This window comes from Macaca nemestrina, chromosome 1 (assembly GCF_043159975.1).
Source record: "Macaca nemestrina isolate mMacNem1 chromosome 1, mMacNem.hap1, whole genome shotgun sequence".
In the NCBI taxonomy this organism is placed as follows: Eukaryota; Metazoa; Chordata; class Mammalia; order Primates; family Cercopithecidae; genus Macaca; species Macaca nemestrina.
Window position 1 is genome coordinate 155,892,387 of NC_092125.1, and position 13,870 is coordinate 155,906,256.

General features: G+C 38.7%; 1 protein-coding gene across 7 annotated transcripts in view; it reads left to right on the forward strand.

Annotated features, from left to right (window-relative positions):
- LOC105482679 (zinc finger ZZ-type containing 3) overlaps positions 1-13,870 on the forward strand; it is a 124,612-nt gene that overhangs the window by 15,440 nt on the left and 95,302 nt on the right. The window lies entirely within an intron of this gene.

The window sequence follows — 13,870 nt, forward strand, 5'->3', positions numbered from 1 at the left end:
ATAATAAAGATGATCAGAGCTTCTGATAAATTCTTGTTTTTTTGGCAGTTTAATCTCCTAAAAGTTGAAGAGAATTGCTGGTATGAAGTTGATTCTTACCAACAAGGAAGAACACTTAGATATAGAATTAACTGTTATTGAACATCTGTTTTGAGCAAATGGACTGTTTTTATAGTCACTTTTTTGTGGGGTAGTAAAAAGAACATGGACTTGGAATCAGACTGATTTAAATCCTGGCTCTAGCACTTATGAGCGCTGTAACTTTTTTTGTTTTGTTTTTTTTGAGACAGGGTCTTGTTCTGTCGCCCAGGCTGGAATGCAGTGGTGCGATCATATGAGCTCTGTAATTTTAAGCAAGTTACTTATTTCTAAGCTTTGTTTTCCTTATTATAAATAGATATGGTACTTTCTACATATATAGAGAGTATATAATGTACTTGATATAAAATAGATGCTCAGTAAATGCTATTTTTTAGTTTATTGACGTGGAAACAGAGGCTCAGAGAAGTTTGTCACACAGCTAGTAAGTGACAAATATCTGACTCCAAAGCCCATGCTTTTCCATGCCTCCCAGCTAGAAATGGAAATGATGGGAATCAAAGGGTAGTGATCATTCTATGCTGTCTTGGAGTTTATCTTAGATAGCAATTCCCAGAAAAGCAGGTTTCAGAAAGTTCAGAAAAGAAACTGATGATGAGCACAGATAGTTTAAGCAATCAATATTGATAGAAGGCTCTTAAAAATGAAACCTGTTATTAAAATTTCAAAAAAAATTCCATTGGGGAAGAAAAACATGAGTAATCTAAAGAAATTAATATGACTTCTTCATAAGTAAATTTTTTCAAAAGAAAAACATATCAAGGATACCCATTAGCTGGGTGTAGCGGCTCACGCCTGTAATCCCAGCACTTTCGGAGGCTGAGGTGGGCGGATCCCCTGAGGTCAGGAGTTCAAGACCAGCCTGGCCAACATGGCAAAACCCTGTTTCTCTACAAAAAAATACAAAAATTAGCCGGGCATGGTGGCAGGTGCATGTAATCCCAGCTACTTGGAGGCTGAGGCAGGAGAATCACTTGAACCCAGTAGGTGGAGGTTGCAGTGAGCTGAGTCACGCCATTGCACTCCAGTCTGGGCAACAGAGTGAGACTCTCAAAAAAAAAAAAAAAAGATACCCATTTAACTAATTGTATATAAGGTTAATTTAAAAAATCATTTGACTTATTGATAGAATTTAAAGTGATGTGCACAGTAGTGTTTAGGGCTAGGAAACATTCTTTCGTTCACTTAATAGACCATTCACAATCTGTGTAATGTATGAAGAGGAAATGGGTAGGAAAAAAGGAAGATAATTAGGAATGTAGGTAGGCTAGATAGAGCTGTAATAAAAGAATAGATAGAATATAAGAATATAAGCTAGATAGAGCTGGAATGAGGTGAGGGGTTGTAAAAATGTTTAAGGGCAATAAAAAGGGCTAGTTTCCGCCAAATTCAAAGCGACATCAATAAGGAAGAAAGAAGCCTTTTGATTAGGGAGATAAATAATGAGAAATGCCCAACTTCTGTTTTATGTGTAGGAGAATGGTTTTCATACTGGAAGGGAGACGGTTAAGAAAAAGCTGTTTAAAGACGAAGTTTTATTCCTTGGTATGTTACATGATAAAGAGCATCTACTTTCGTTAAATAAATTTAGAGCTCCAATTCCAGTAAAATACTTAGAACCATGAAGTGTCAGTCTGAGTTTATTGATGTCAGTGGCTGCTTTTGGTTGTAGAGCTGTTTACAATGTTTGCTTTTCTAAAATATTGAGTAATTAAAATCATCAATGTAAAAACTTGTCTTCAAGTTCAACTTATATATTTTCTTATTCCATTAACTAGCACATTAACTATAAACGAAGAATACTTTTTCTGAGTGAGGGAGGACTTTGATTAATAGCCTAGTAATTATAATTGAACAGATTAAGTCTCCCTTAAAATATCCTTGGGTAAAATGGCATCTATACTTGTTTTCTTTTCCTGGAATACTCTTCTCAAATATTTTCATGGCCTGTTCCCTTCCTCCTTTGATTCAAATGTTACCTCAGCTAGAAAGGTTTTCCCTGAGGGAGTTTTTAAGGGACATCATTTACACAGACTTCAATGTGAATGGTGCTCATTGGTGTGAACTTCATTATACTACCTAAAATAGTATCTTCTTCCTTCACTTTCCCTAGTTTTTCTTAATAGTAATGATCATACCTGATATTTGTTTGTCTCTTCTAAGAATATAAGATCCATGAAGGATGGGATTATGTTTTTTCTGCTGCAGTTATTAGAGCTTGGAATGATGCCTAGTTCATGGTAGATGGTCAGTGAATACTTGCTGAATGAATGAATTTATTTGTTTATTGTTTTTTTTGAGACTGATTTCAACACATGAATGGGGACGCACACACGTTTAGTCCATATAAGTATTTATATTGTTATTATTTTTTGAGGTGGAGTCTGGCTCTGTGTCGCCCAGGCTGGAGTGCAGTGGCATGATCTTGGCTCACTGCAACCTCTGCCTCCTGGGTTTAAGCGATCTTCCCACCTCAGCTTCCCAAGTAGCTGGGATTACAAGCATGCACTGCCACACCTGGCTAATTTTTATATTATTAGTAGAGGCAGGGTTTCACCATGTTGGTAAACAGGCTAGTCTTAAACTCCTGACCTCAAGTGATCTGTCCGCTTTGGCCTCCCAAAGTGCTGGGATTACAGGCATGAGCCAACATGCCAGAATGCATGAATTTATACAGTAAAGTTGGAACAAGGTTGTGAGCCCTAGGAACATTGCAGTGTGAATGTTAGCTATTACCAGTACTACTGCTGCTTAAGTACATTCCCTGTATTTATACATTTGATATACTGTTTTATTTTTAAGCACTATTCCTTGTGGAGTAAATTTCAACAAGTAGGATTTTCCCAAATACTTTGTTTTTGAGATGGAGTCTTACTGTGTCTCCCAGGCTGGAGTGTAGTGGTACAATCTCGGCTTACTGCAACCTCTGCCTCCTGGGTTCAAGTGATTCTCCTGCCTCAGCCTCTCGAGTAGCTGAGATTATAGGCATGAGCCACCACACCCAGCTGATTTTTGTATCTTGGTAGAGACTGGGTTTTGCCATGTTGGCCAGGCTGGTCTCGAACTCTGACGTTAGGTGATCTGCCCGCCTCGGCCTCCCAAAGTGCTGGGATTACAGGTATGAGCCACCACACCCGGCTTCTCAAATACTTTAAAACTTTAAAATCTTATATTTTCTCTAGCTTTATTGAGTTATAATTGGTAAATATTAAAATTTTAAATTTAATAAATGAGACTTATAGTGAATCACAAATTTTCTTAAACATTCCAATATTCTTACTAACCATGCTAAATATTCTTACACTTTTAAACTTAAAATCATAAGTGTGATGTCCGTTTCTATTTTAAATTTAGAAACTATCATCATCTATAATGTTAAAATTGTCTTCAACATTATAAGAACTTAAAAAATATTTAGGATAGTTTTAAACCACACAGTATTAGTATCATGAGTTTGATATACTTAATTTCAATATTCTAATTAACCATGGAGGTTGGGCAGTCACTTACGTACGGGAATAGTTTTGCTGTCTTAAGCAAGTTGAGATTCCTGTGACATACTTTATGTCCACAGTTCAGTTACCATCTCTTGACAGGCTGTTTATCAGCCTGACATTGGCCTTGGAATCTGCCTTTGTCTAGGTGGTTTTTCTTATGTCACAGATGGACATAATGAACCGTTAGTAAAAATTGTCGGTATGGTAACAGTGGAACTCTAAGTTGATGTTGGTTTCTTCTGAATTGAAGTTTAAGACCTTTTGTAATTTTTTTGTAATTGCTTTTTAACTCTATTGCCAGATCAAGTTTTGTAAACCTCACCCAGATTACTTCACCACTTGATTGGATTCCAGGAATCCATTTTCTGTCTGGCTGATGGCACAGGTTTTAGATCATTTTAAAGACATTAAGGAACTAAGAGATATTGATAGCTTTTGTTAATTTGTTGTTACACAAAGTATGCCAGAAGACTAGGAACAGCATAAAGTCTTATTTTTAAAAAGGAAAGCAGTAGTTTTGGAGATTGTTTTCCTAGGTATGCCTTGGAAAAGAGGCAGAGAAATACAGGCTTAGCTTATCAGCATTAAGAACATTTCATGCCGGGCGCGGTGGCTCACGCCTGTAATCCCAGCACTTTGGGAGGCCGAGGCGGGCGGATCACAAGGTCAGGAGATCGAGACCACGGTGAAATCCCGTCTCTACTAAAAATACAAAAAAATTAGCCGGGCGCGGTTGTGGGCGCCTGTAGTCCCAGCTACTCGGGAGGCTGAGGCAGGAGAATGGCGTGAACCCGGGAGGCGGAGCTTGCAGTGAGCCGAGATTGCGCCACTGCACTCCAGCCTGGGCGACAGAGCGAGACTCCGTCTCAAAAAAAAAAAAAAAAAAACATTTCATTAATAGTGTAAAATAAACTTTCTTAAATACTGTTAGCAGGAATTAATGTCAGACTTTGAGAGAAGTATCTAAAGTATCTAAAGAAGTATTTTGTCCATTTTAATATTTTCATTAATGTTTTGAATACATGTACAGTTGTGCTTATAAAATGTCAGAACAATTTAGCTGGCAGGGATAACTAAAACAACTTGTAAGTTCTGTCTGAAACTACAGGCAGAAACCTATAGTGTGAGCTGCTTAAAAGTGTGGAATTAAAAAAATATGGAATTCAGATAGAAAAAGTTATATGACTAAAATTTTGTTCAATTAATCAATGGTAAGGCATTGTATGTACTAAGAGAATAAAAAATGTATTGCTTTATTCCTTCAAGGAGCCTATAATTGAATAGGGAATATAGATATATCAAACTATACATTGTGATTTTATGATAGAATTATTAAGCATTATGGGAGCAAAGGAGAGAGCAGTTAATTCTGATGGATCATTGAATTAGCCTTTGAGGAATAAGAGTTTTCTAGGAATTGAAGAGGAGAGAAAGTCATCTCCTTTCTTTCCCTCCCAATTCTTCATTAAGGTACTGAAAAATCAGATTTAGGTCAGTGTTTATGAAGACAGATGTATTTGTGGGCAAATAAAGAGTAGATTAGAATGAGAGATTAATTAGGCTACTACAGTTGTTTAAATAGAATGATGATGGCCTGAGCTGGAGCAATAACAATAAAGCAGAAAGAGTAGATAGGTTTTTTTTTTTTTTTTGAGACATTTTGGAGATAGAATAAATAGGGTTTATTGATTGTATATTATTAGGAGTTTGAGTTTATATGGTCTCAGACATCCAACTGGTGAGTTGCTTAAAAAAGAAAAAAATAAAGAACTACCAGGCTTCATTAATAGGATTTTGTCCATAATAAGGGATATAATATTTATTCCATGTTGGTTAGGACACATTTACAATGTTGGCGTTATTTCTGAAAGCTACACTTTAAGAAAAGTAAATGAAAAGATAGATATGTCAGGAGGATAACCCATGAAAACCTTTGAAGGAATTGAGAGTGCTTTCTGTGGAGAAGGAAGACTTTATAGGAATGAGTGAAGGAGGGAAGGGGACAGTTGTTTTCAGGTAATGCAGGGCTGTAATGAGTTGTTCCACAGAGCAGAATTAGATCTGGGATATCACCAGACTTTTTTGTCTGAGAACTAGGGTATTCTCTTAACTGCAGTTACAATGATCAAAATTAGGAATTTAACATTAATATGTTATCTAATTTACAGTCCACCATCAAATTTTGTCAATTATCTTAATAATTACTTTCAGAGCTTTTTAAAATCAAAGATCATACATTGCATTTTACGTCTCTCCAGTCTCTTTTAATCTGGAACAGTTAGTCAAATTGTTTTTTTAATTAATTTTTTTTTTTTTGGAGACTGGGTCTCACTGTGTTACCCAGCCTGGAGTGCAGTGGTGTGATCATGGTTCACTGCAGCTTCCACCTCCCAGACCCAGGCAATCTTTTCACATCAGCCTCCCTAATAGCTGGGACCACAGGTGCGTGCTACCATGCCTGGCTAATGGTATGTTTTTTTGTAGAGACAGAGCGTCACTGTATTATCCAGGCTGGTCTCCAACTCCTGAGATCAAGGGATCCTCCTGCCTTGGCCTCCCGAAGTGTTAAGATTACAGGTGTGAGCCACAGCACCTGGCGTCACATTTCTTTATGTATTTATATTTTGAGACAGGGTCTCACTTTGTCACCCAGGCTGGAGTACTACATGAATTTGGCTCACTGTAGCTTTGACCTCCCAGACTCAAGTGATCCTCCTGCTTTAGCCTCCCAAGTAGCTGGGATTATAGGCCTGAGCCACCATGTCCGTCCTAGCCTCAAATTTCTTGACATTTTTTAAGAGATTAGGCGAGGTATTTAGTGTCCCTCAGTTTGAATTTCCAGTGTTTTCTTGTGGTTAGATTCAGGGTGAGTACACTGATACTTTCAATTCCAGCCACTGAAGTGTATGTTCACATTTCCTACCCTTCCGTATTTGTGATATCTTAAGTTTTTTTGCTTCATGTTTAAAAATACCTTGTTGGGTGGGGCACATCGGTTTATACCTGTAATCCCAGCACTTTGGGAGGCCAAGGGAGGAGGATGCCTTGAACCCAGGAGTTTGAGACCAGTCTGGGCAACATAGCGAGACCTTGTCTTGCCAAAAAAAAAAAAAAAAAAAAAAAAAGGCCAGGCCGGGTGCAGTGGCTCATGCCTGTAATCCCAGCACTTTGAGAGGCTGAGGCGGGTAAATCATGAGGTCAGAAGTTTGAGACCAGCTTAGCCAATATGGTAAAACCCCATCTCTACTAACAATACAAAAATTAGCCGGGCCTGTAGTCCAAGCTACTTGGGAGGCTGAGGCAGAAGAATTGCTTGAACCTGGGAGGCAGATGTTGCAGTGAGCCTGGATCGTGCCCCTGTACCAGCCTGGGCGACAGAGTGAGACTCTGTCTCAAAAAAAAAGAAAAAACAAAAAACCAGGCTTGATGGCTTGTGCCTGTAGTCCTAGCTACTCAGGAGATTTAGGTGGGAGAATTGCTTGAGCCCAAGAGTTCAAGGTTGCAGTGAGCTGTGATCGTGTTACTGCACTCTAGCCTGGGCAACAGAGCAAGACCTAGTCTGGAAAACAAAAAATATTCCTTGTTAGCAATTTGAAACTATAATCAAGAAATGAAAAGGGGGTGTCTTGTGATTTAAGAGACTCCTCTAATTTGGAAAAAGAAAGCAATTTTGAGTGCCCACTTTATGCCAGACGTTCCATAATCTGATATGGAATGATAATTATTCAAGATTGATGTGCCTTTTTCTTTCATGGAAGAGAAAAGTAGTTAATCTCTCCTCAGAGAGGTTGTAATTTGTTACCAGGTATCTAACTGCAATGCCCTTAATCATTCCTCTGTGACAGGCCAGCTAAGTGTCAGAAAAGCCACTAGGGTATGTCTTCTAGGCTAAATAACTTCTGAGAGCCCTTTTAGTCATTGCGTTGGAAATTTACTTGGTTTTTCTGTACCATTGTTTTTGTTTTTGTTTTCGATGGAGTTTTGCTCTTGTTGCCCGGGCTGGAGTGTAATGGCGTGATCTTGGCTCACTGCAGCCTCCGGCTCTTGAGCTAAAGTGATTCTCCTGCCTCAGCCTCCCAAGTAGCGGGGATTACAGGTACCCGCCACTCCACCTAGCTAAGTTTTGTATTTTTAATAGAGATGGGGTTTCACCATATTGGCCAGGCAGGTTTCACCATGTTGGCCAGGATGATCTTGAGCTCCTGACCTCAGGTGATTCGCCCACCTTGGTCTCCCAAAGTGCTGGGATTACAGGAGTGAGCTACCACACCCGGCTCAACTGGTTTTTAAAATTTAAAAATTGATTAAGTATTTAAAAAAAATTCAATGAGATAATCAAATTAGTTAAACTAAATTAGACATTTTTCTTTCATTAGTAATACTAAAACACTTAAAGCTACATTGAGTGATAGCAAATTAGTAAAGCCTATTATAAGTCTTCTATGTAAAGTATGCTTCAGAAGTATATTTTAATAAACTTTCTTGCATAGTCATTTAAAAATGCATTTAGAATTTTTAACAAATGAAGCTTTATCTTAAAAGCCACCTGACAGTGTCCTTCAAGGATGGAAACATTTATGTTCTATGACCCAATAAGTCTGTTTTAAGGTAATAATCAAATGCAGACACAGAGTGTGCAAGAATGTTAATCACAGCATTTTTAATAATAAATCGTAAAATATCAGAAGCAATGTCCTAACAGAATGGAAATGATTAAATTAGAAACTATTTATACGGTTTTATATGGCCATTAACAATTTTAGGCTGGGCGGTATGGCTCACGCCTGTAATCCCAACATTTTGGGAAGCCAAGACAGGAGGATCGCTTGAGCCCAGGAGTTGGAGATCAGCCTGGGGTTACCCAGGGAGACCTTGTGTCTACTAAAAAGAAGAAGAAGAAAAAAATTAGCCAGGACATGGTGGTGCGCACACCTGTAGTCCCAGCTACTTAGGAGGCTAAGCTGGGAGGTTAGTTTGAGCCTGGGAGATCAAGGCTCCAGTGAACAGTAATCTCGCCACTGCATTCCAGCCTGGGTGATAGAGTGAGACCCTGTCTCTAAAAAATAAAAAAAATCCCAAACTGGCCGGGCGCGGTGGCTCAAGCCTGTAATCCCAGCACTTTGGGAGGCCGAGACGGGCGGATCACGAGGTCAGGAGATTGAGACCATCCTGGCGAACACGGTGAAACCCTGTCTCTACTAAAAAAAAAAAAATACAAAAAAACTAGCCGGGCGAGGTGGCGGGCGCCTGTAGTCCCAGCTACTCCGAGGCTGAGGCAGGAGAATGGTGTAAACCCGGGAGGCGGAGCTTGCAGTGAGCTGAGATCCGGCCACTGCACTCCAGCCTGGGCGACAGAGCCAGACTCCATCTCAAAAAAAAAAAAAAAAAAAAACCAAACAATTTAGCCCTTAATTATGTGGCTTAAGTGGGGAATAAATGCAGGATGCCGAAAGTGTGTGTTGTGTAAATTCTGATTTTAAAAATGCTTGTTGAAATAAGAATGGAAGAGAATACACTAGTATTTGTTTTTTTTTTTTTGTTTTGTTTTTTTTTTTTCATTTATTTTTTTGAGACGAAGTCTTGCTCTGTCGCCCAGGCTGGAGTGCAGTGGCGCAATCTCAGCTCACCGCAACCTCCACCTCCCAGGTTCAAGAGATTCTCCTGCCTCAGCCTCCCAAGTAGCTGGGATTTCAGGTGTGCACCACTGAGTCCAGCTAATTTTTGTGTTTTTAGTAGAGACAGGGTTTTGCCATGTTGGCCAGGCTAGTCTCGAACTCCTGATCTCAGGTGATCCACCCACCTTGGCCTCCTAAAGTGCTGGGATTACAGGAGTGAGCCACCGCACCTGGCCCTACACTAGTATGTTAAGTGGTTGTTGAAATGGGGTAAGCTATATTTGTACTTTTTATTATTGATGTGTCTAAATTATTGTATTTTGTATAATTATCCATTCATTTGAGTTGTTTGATGTACGCATTTCCAAATGAGGTTAAACAAAATGACACTCTGCCTTCTTGTTCTAGCTGTCTTGTCTATTAGTGTTACATCTTTCCCACTTTTTTTTTAAGAGGTGGTTTCACTGTTTAAAATTGCCCCTAAGTATAGTGCTAAAGTGCTGTCTATAGTGTTCCTAAGTGCAAGAAGGCTGTGATGAAAAGTTACAGTGCTGTTGACTTGTGAGTTCAGTGTTTATGAATCAACAATATAAAAGTGTTTTTAGGCTGGGCGTGGTGGCTCACACCTGTAATCCTAGCACTTTGGGAGGCCGAGGTGGGCCGATCACTTGAGGCCAGGAGTTAGAGACCAGTCTGGCCAACATAGTGAAACCCCATCTCTACTAAAAATAGAAAAAATTTAGCTGGGCTTGGTGGCACACACCAGTAATCCCAGCTACTCAGGAGGCTGAGGCATGAGAATCTCTTGAACCTGGGAGGCGGAGGTTTCAGTGAGCCGAGATCACGCCACTGCTGCACTCCAGCCTGGGCAGCAAAGTGAGACTCTGTCTCGAAAAGTAATAAATAAGTAAGTAAGTAAGTAAAGAAATAAAAGTGTTTTTAAATAAAAGCACAGATAAAACAAGGATATGTGTCATTAGGCTGTTGAAAATGTTTTAATCAGAGGCTAGCAGGAACTTCACTCTGAATTTCTCTTAGTATTGAGTATTTGATAATTCAGTGTTCATGGCAACTTTATGAGAATCAACTATATATGATCTGTTATGGCACTTAGGGTTTTTGAAATATTGAAACTAGCTTGGGAACTCCTTTACCTGGTGTCCTATAGATTTTTAGAGGTGGCAGAGAATCAAGCTTAGAGGTTGGTTAATATGCTGGGAAAAGTTTTTGTGCCCTCTGAAGACAGTACAAATGCAAGAATTTAGAGCGGTGGTGCATATCTGATAAGATTCAAGGTCTCAGTATTTTGATATTCAGACCTTGACATTGATATCAAAAGATATTTCAGGGAGGACTCTGTCCCATGAGAAATGGTAAAATATCCTAACTCATTATGAATCTTTACCTTCATTTGTCTCATTTAGATTATTTTATTTGCTTTTAAGACTTTTCCTAGTCTTACTTGTTCTTGATTGTTGTGTTGACAGAAACTATTGAAAATTTTTAAGACAGATGGAGCATGGCTTTTAGAGAGGATTAAGTAGTCATTTATTAATACCTGTGACTGGCTTAAAAAAAAACTGACATTAAATAACATCCTTAAGGATAAATATTACTAAATTAATGGAAATTTTGACTTTTTTCTTAAATTTAACTAATTGACAAATTTAAAAAATATTTAAAGCAAGCAAAGAAGTAAAATTTTTTTTGTAAGCATTTTCAAAATGCAGTATACAGTTTAGACAGCTATAAGATATAGCTCTGTGAGGAAAACTGTAAGTTGATGAAAGGGAAACATTTGTAAAAATTAAATATATAGATGGATTTTTACATCAGACATTTCACCTAGGCCTTGCTGAATTATTTATGCTTCATTTATGAATGTTCATTGAAGATGAATGGCTGTCCAGAGCTGAGATTATGTCTTAATGATAAGTACATAATACACAGTATGTGCTAAACTAATGTATCTTGAAATGAATCAGTCTTGCTAGTCCAATAACCATTTTCAAGTTAGTCTGTTCCAGGATTTAACAACCTGGTTTGGAACTAAGAATGATATATGGTGCCTTCTTATCTCATTTCGACCTAAGAATGATATATGGTGCCTTCTTATCTCATTTCTTCTTCTAAGTCATAGATCAACAAAGGGATTTTATGGAACTGAAAAGTCCAGGGTATTTATCTGGGTTCAGGCTGAGTTAAGTCAGAATGTTTAAACAATGTCATACTAGTGCTCTGCTTCTGTTGCTTGACTGCTGACAAATTCAGCTTTATTTTTTGCTACCTGCAAGAAGAGTTTTATCTACCTGCCTTCTCTGTCTCATTAGCTATTGTCTTAGTCTGTTTGGGCAGCTGTAACAGAAAACCATAGACTGGGTACAAATAAACAACCGTCATTTACTTCTCATGGTTCTGGAGGCTAAGAAGTCCAAGGGCAGACTAAGTGTTGGCAAGGGCCCAGTTCCTGGTTTATAAGTGGCCATCTTCTCACTGTGTCCTCACATGGCTGAGGGGGCTTAAACTTGACTAAACCCAATCAAAGTAAAGGTAATGCTAGAAGAAAATTAATTTTGATCTTAAAAACCCTTTACTTGATCACATTATATAAATATTAACTCTCTTATTGGCTTATGATATGCTATGGTTTGAATGTCCCATCCAAAACTCATGTTGAAACTTAATCCTCAATATGGCACTATTGAGAGATAGAGCCTTTAAGAGGTGATTGGATCATGAAGTCTCTGTCCTCATGAATGGATTAATGGATTAATTGGTTAATGGATTAATGGGTTATCATGGGAGGGGAACTGGTGGCTTTATAAGAAGAGGAAGAGAGACCTAAGCTAGCACATTAACACGCTCAGCCTTCTCACCTTGTGATACTCTGTGCTACCTCAGATCTCTTCAGAGAATCCTCCTGAGCAAGAAGGCTCTCACCAGAGGCAACTCCTTGACCTTGGACTTCAGCTTCCGTAACTGTAAGAAATAAATTTCTTGGCTGAGTGTGGTGGCTCATACCTGTAATCCCAGCACTTTGGGGGGCAGAGGTGGGAGGATTGCTCGAGTCCAGGAGTTCAAGACCAGCTTGGGCAACATAGAACTTGTCTCTCTTTAAAAAGAAAGAAAGGAAGGAATTTATTTTCCATAAATTACCTAATTTGTGGTATTCTGTTACAAGCATAGAAAAGGGACTAAGCTTGCTTCTTTTAAGTTTTCTAGTGTTGGAGATAAATAGGAAATAAACATAACTGTCCCTTCTGGCATCAGGCCTTATATAGTGCCTTTTGTTTGGTGCCCATGCCTCTCCATAGATAGATGGATATCTTTTCCATCTCTACGAACAAAGAGAATGATTTTATAGGAGAGACTGAATGACTTACAAAGAAGTATTAAATTCTCACCTCTAATTCTCTGTTAAGTGATATCATTTATTAAACAAGAAACATACCACAGGAAATAGTAATAGACCTGTCAAAATCTCTTCTTCTGATTAGCACTGGGTTTCTCACAAATTTCATACAATTAGGGTACAGTTGTCATTGATATTTTCAAATTAATCTCTATTTTAGCTTCTTTAAAACTTGAATGTTGACGGCCATTGGGAGGAATTGTCTTATCATAGATCATGTATCTATTTTTCAGACATACCCCCTTTTGGAAGAAGAGCCTCATTCTTTTTTTTTTTTTTTCTATTATTATACTTTAAGTTCTAGGGTACATGTGCACAATGTGCAGGTTTGTTACATATGTATACATGTGCCATGTTGGTGTGCTGCACCCATTAACTCGTCATTTACATTAGGTATATCTCCTAATGCTATCCCTCCCCGCTGCTCCCCACAACAGGACCCGGTGTGTGATGATCCCCTTCCTGTGTCCAAGTGATGTCATTGTTCAATTCCCACCTATGAGTGAGAACATGCAGTATTTGGTTTTCTGTTCTTGCCATAGGTTGCTGAGAAGAATGGTTTCCAGCTGCATCCATGTCCCTACAAAGGACACAAAAACATCTTTTTTTATGGCTGCATAGTATTCTATGGGGTATATGTGCCACATTTTCTTAATCCAGTCTGTTACTGATGGACATTTGGGTTGATTCCAAGTCTTTGCTATTGTGAATAGTGCCTCAATGAACATACGTGTGCATGTGTCTTTATAGCAGCATGACTTATAATCCTTTGAGTATATCCCTAGTAATGGGATGGCTGGGTCAAATGGTATTTCTAGTTCTAGATCCTTGAGGAATCGCCACACTGTTTTCCACAATGGTTGAACTAGTTTACAGTCCCACCAATAGTGTAAAAGTGTTCCTATTTCTCCACACCTCTCCAGCACCTGTTGTTTCCTGATTTTTAAATGATTGCCATTCTAACTGGTATGAGATGGGTAGAAGATCCTCATTCTAAGCGTTTATAGAATTATTACAATGCAGAGAGCCATAGAGTCTTACAGATTGAACTCAATTTAGGCATCGCCTATAATCCCAGCACTTTGGGTGGCCGAGGTAGGTGGATCATGAGGTCAGGAGTTCAAGACCAGCCTGGCCAACATGGTGAAACCCTGTCTCTACTAAAAATACAAAAAATTAACTGGGTGTGGTGGTGCATGTCTGTAATCCCAATTACTTGGGAGGCTGAGACAGGAGAATTGCTTGAA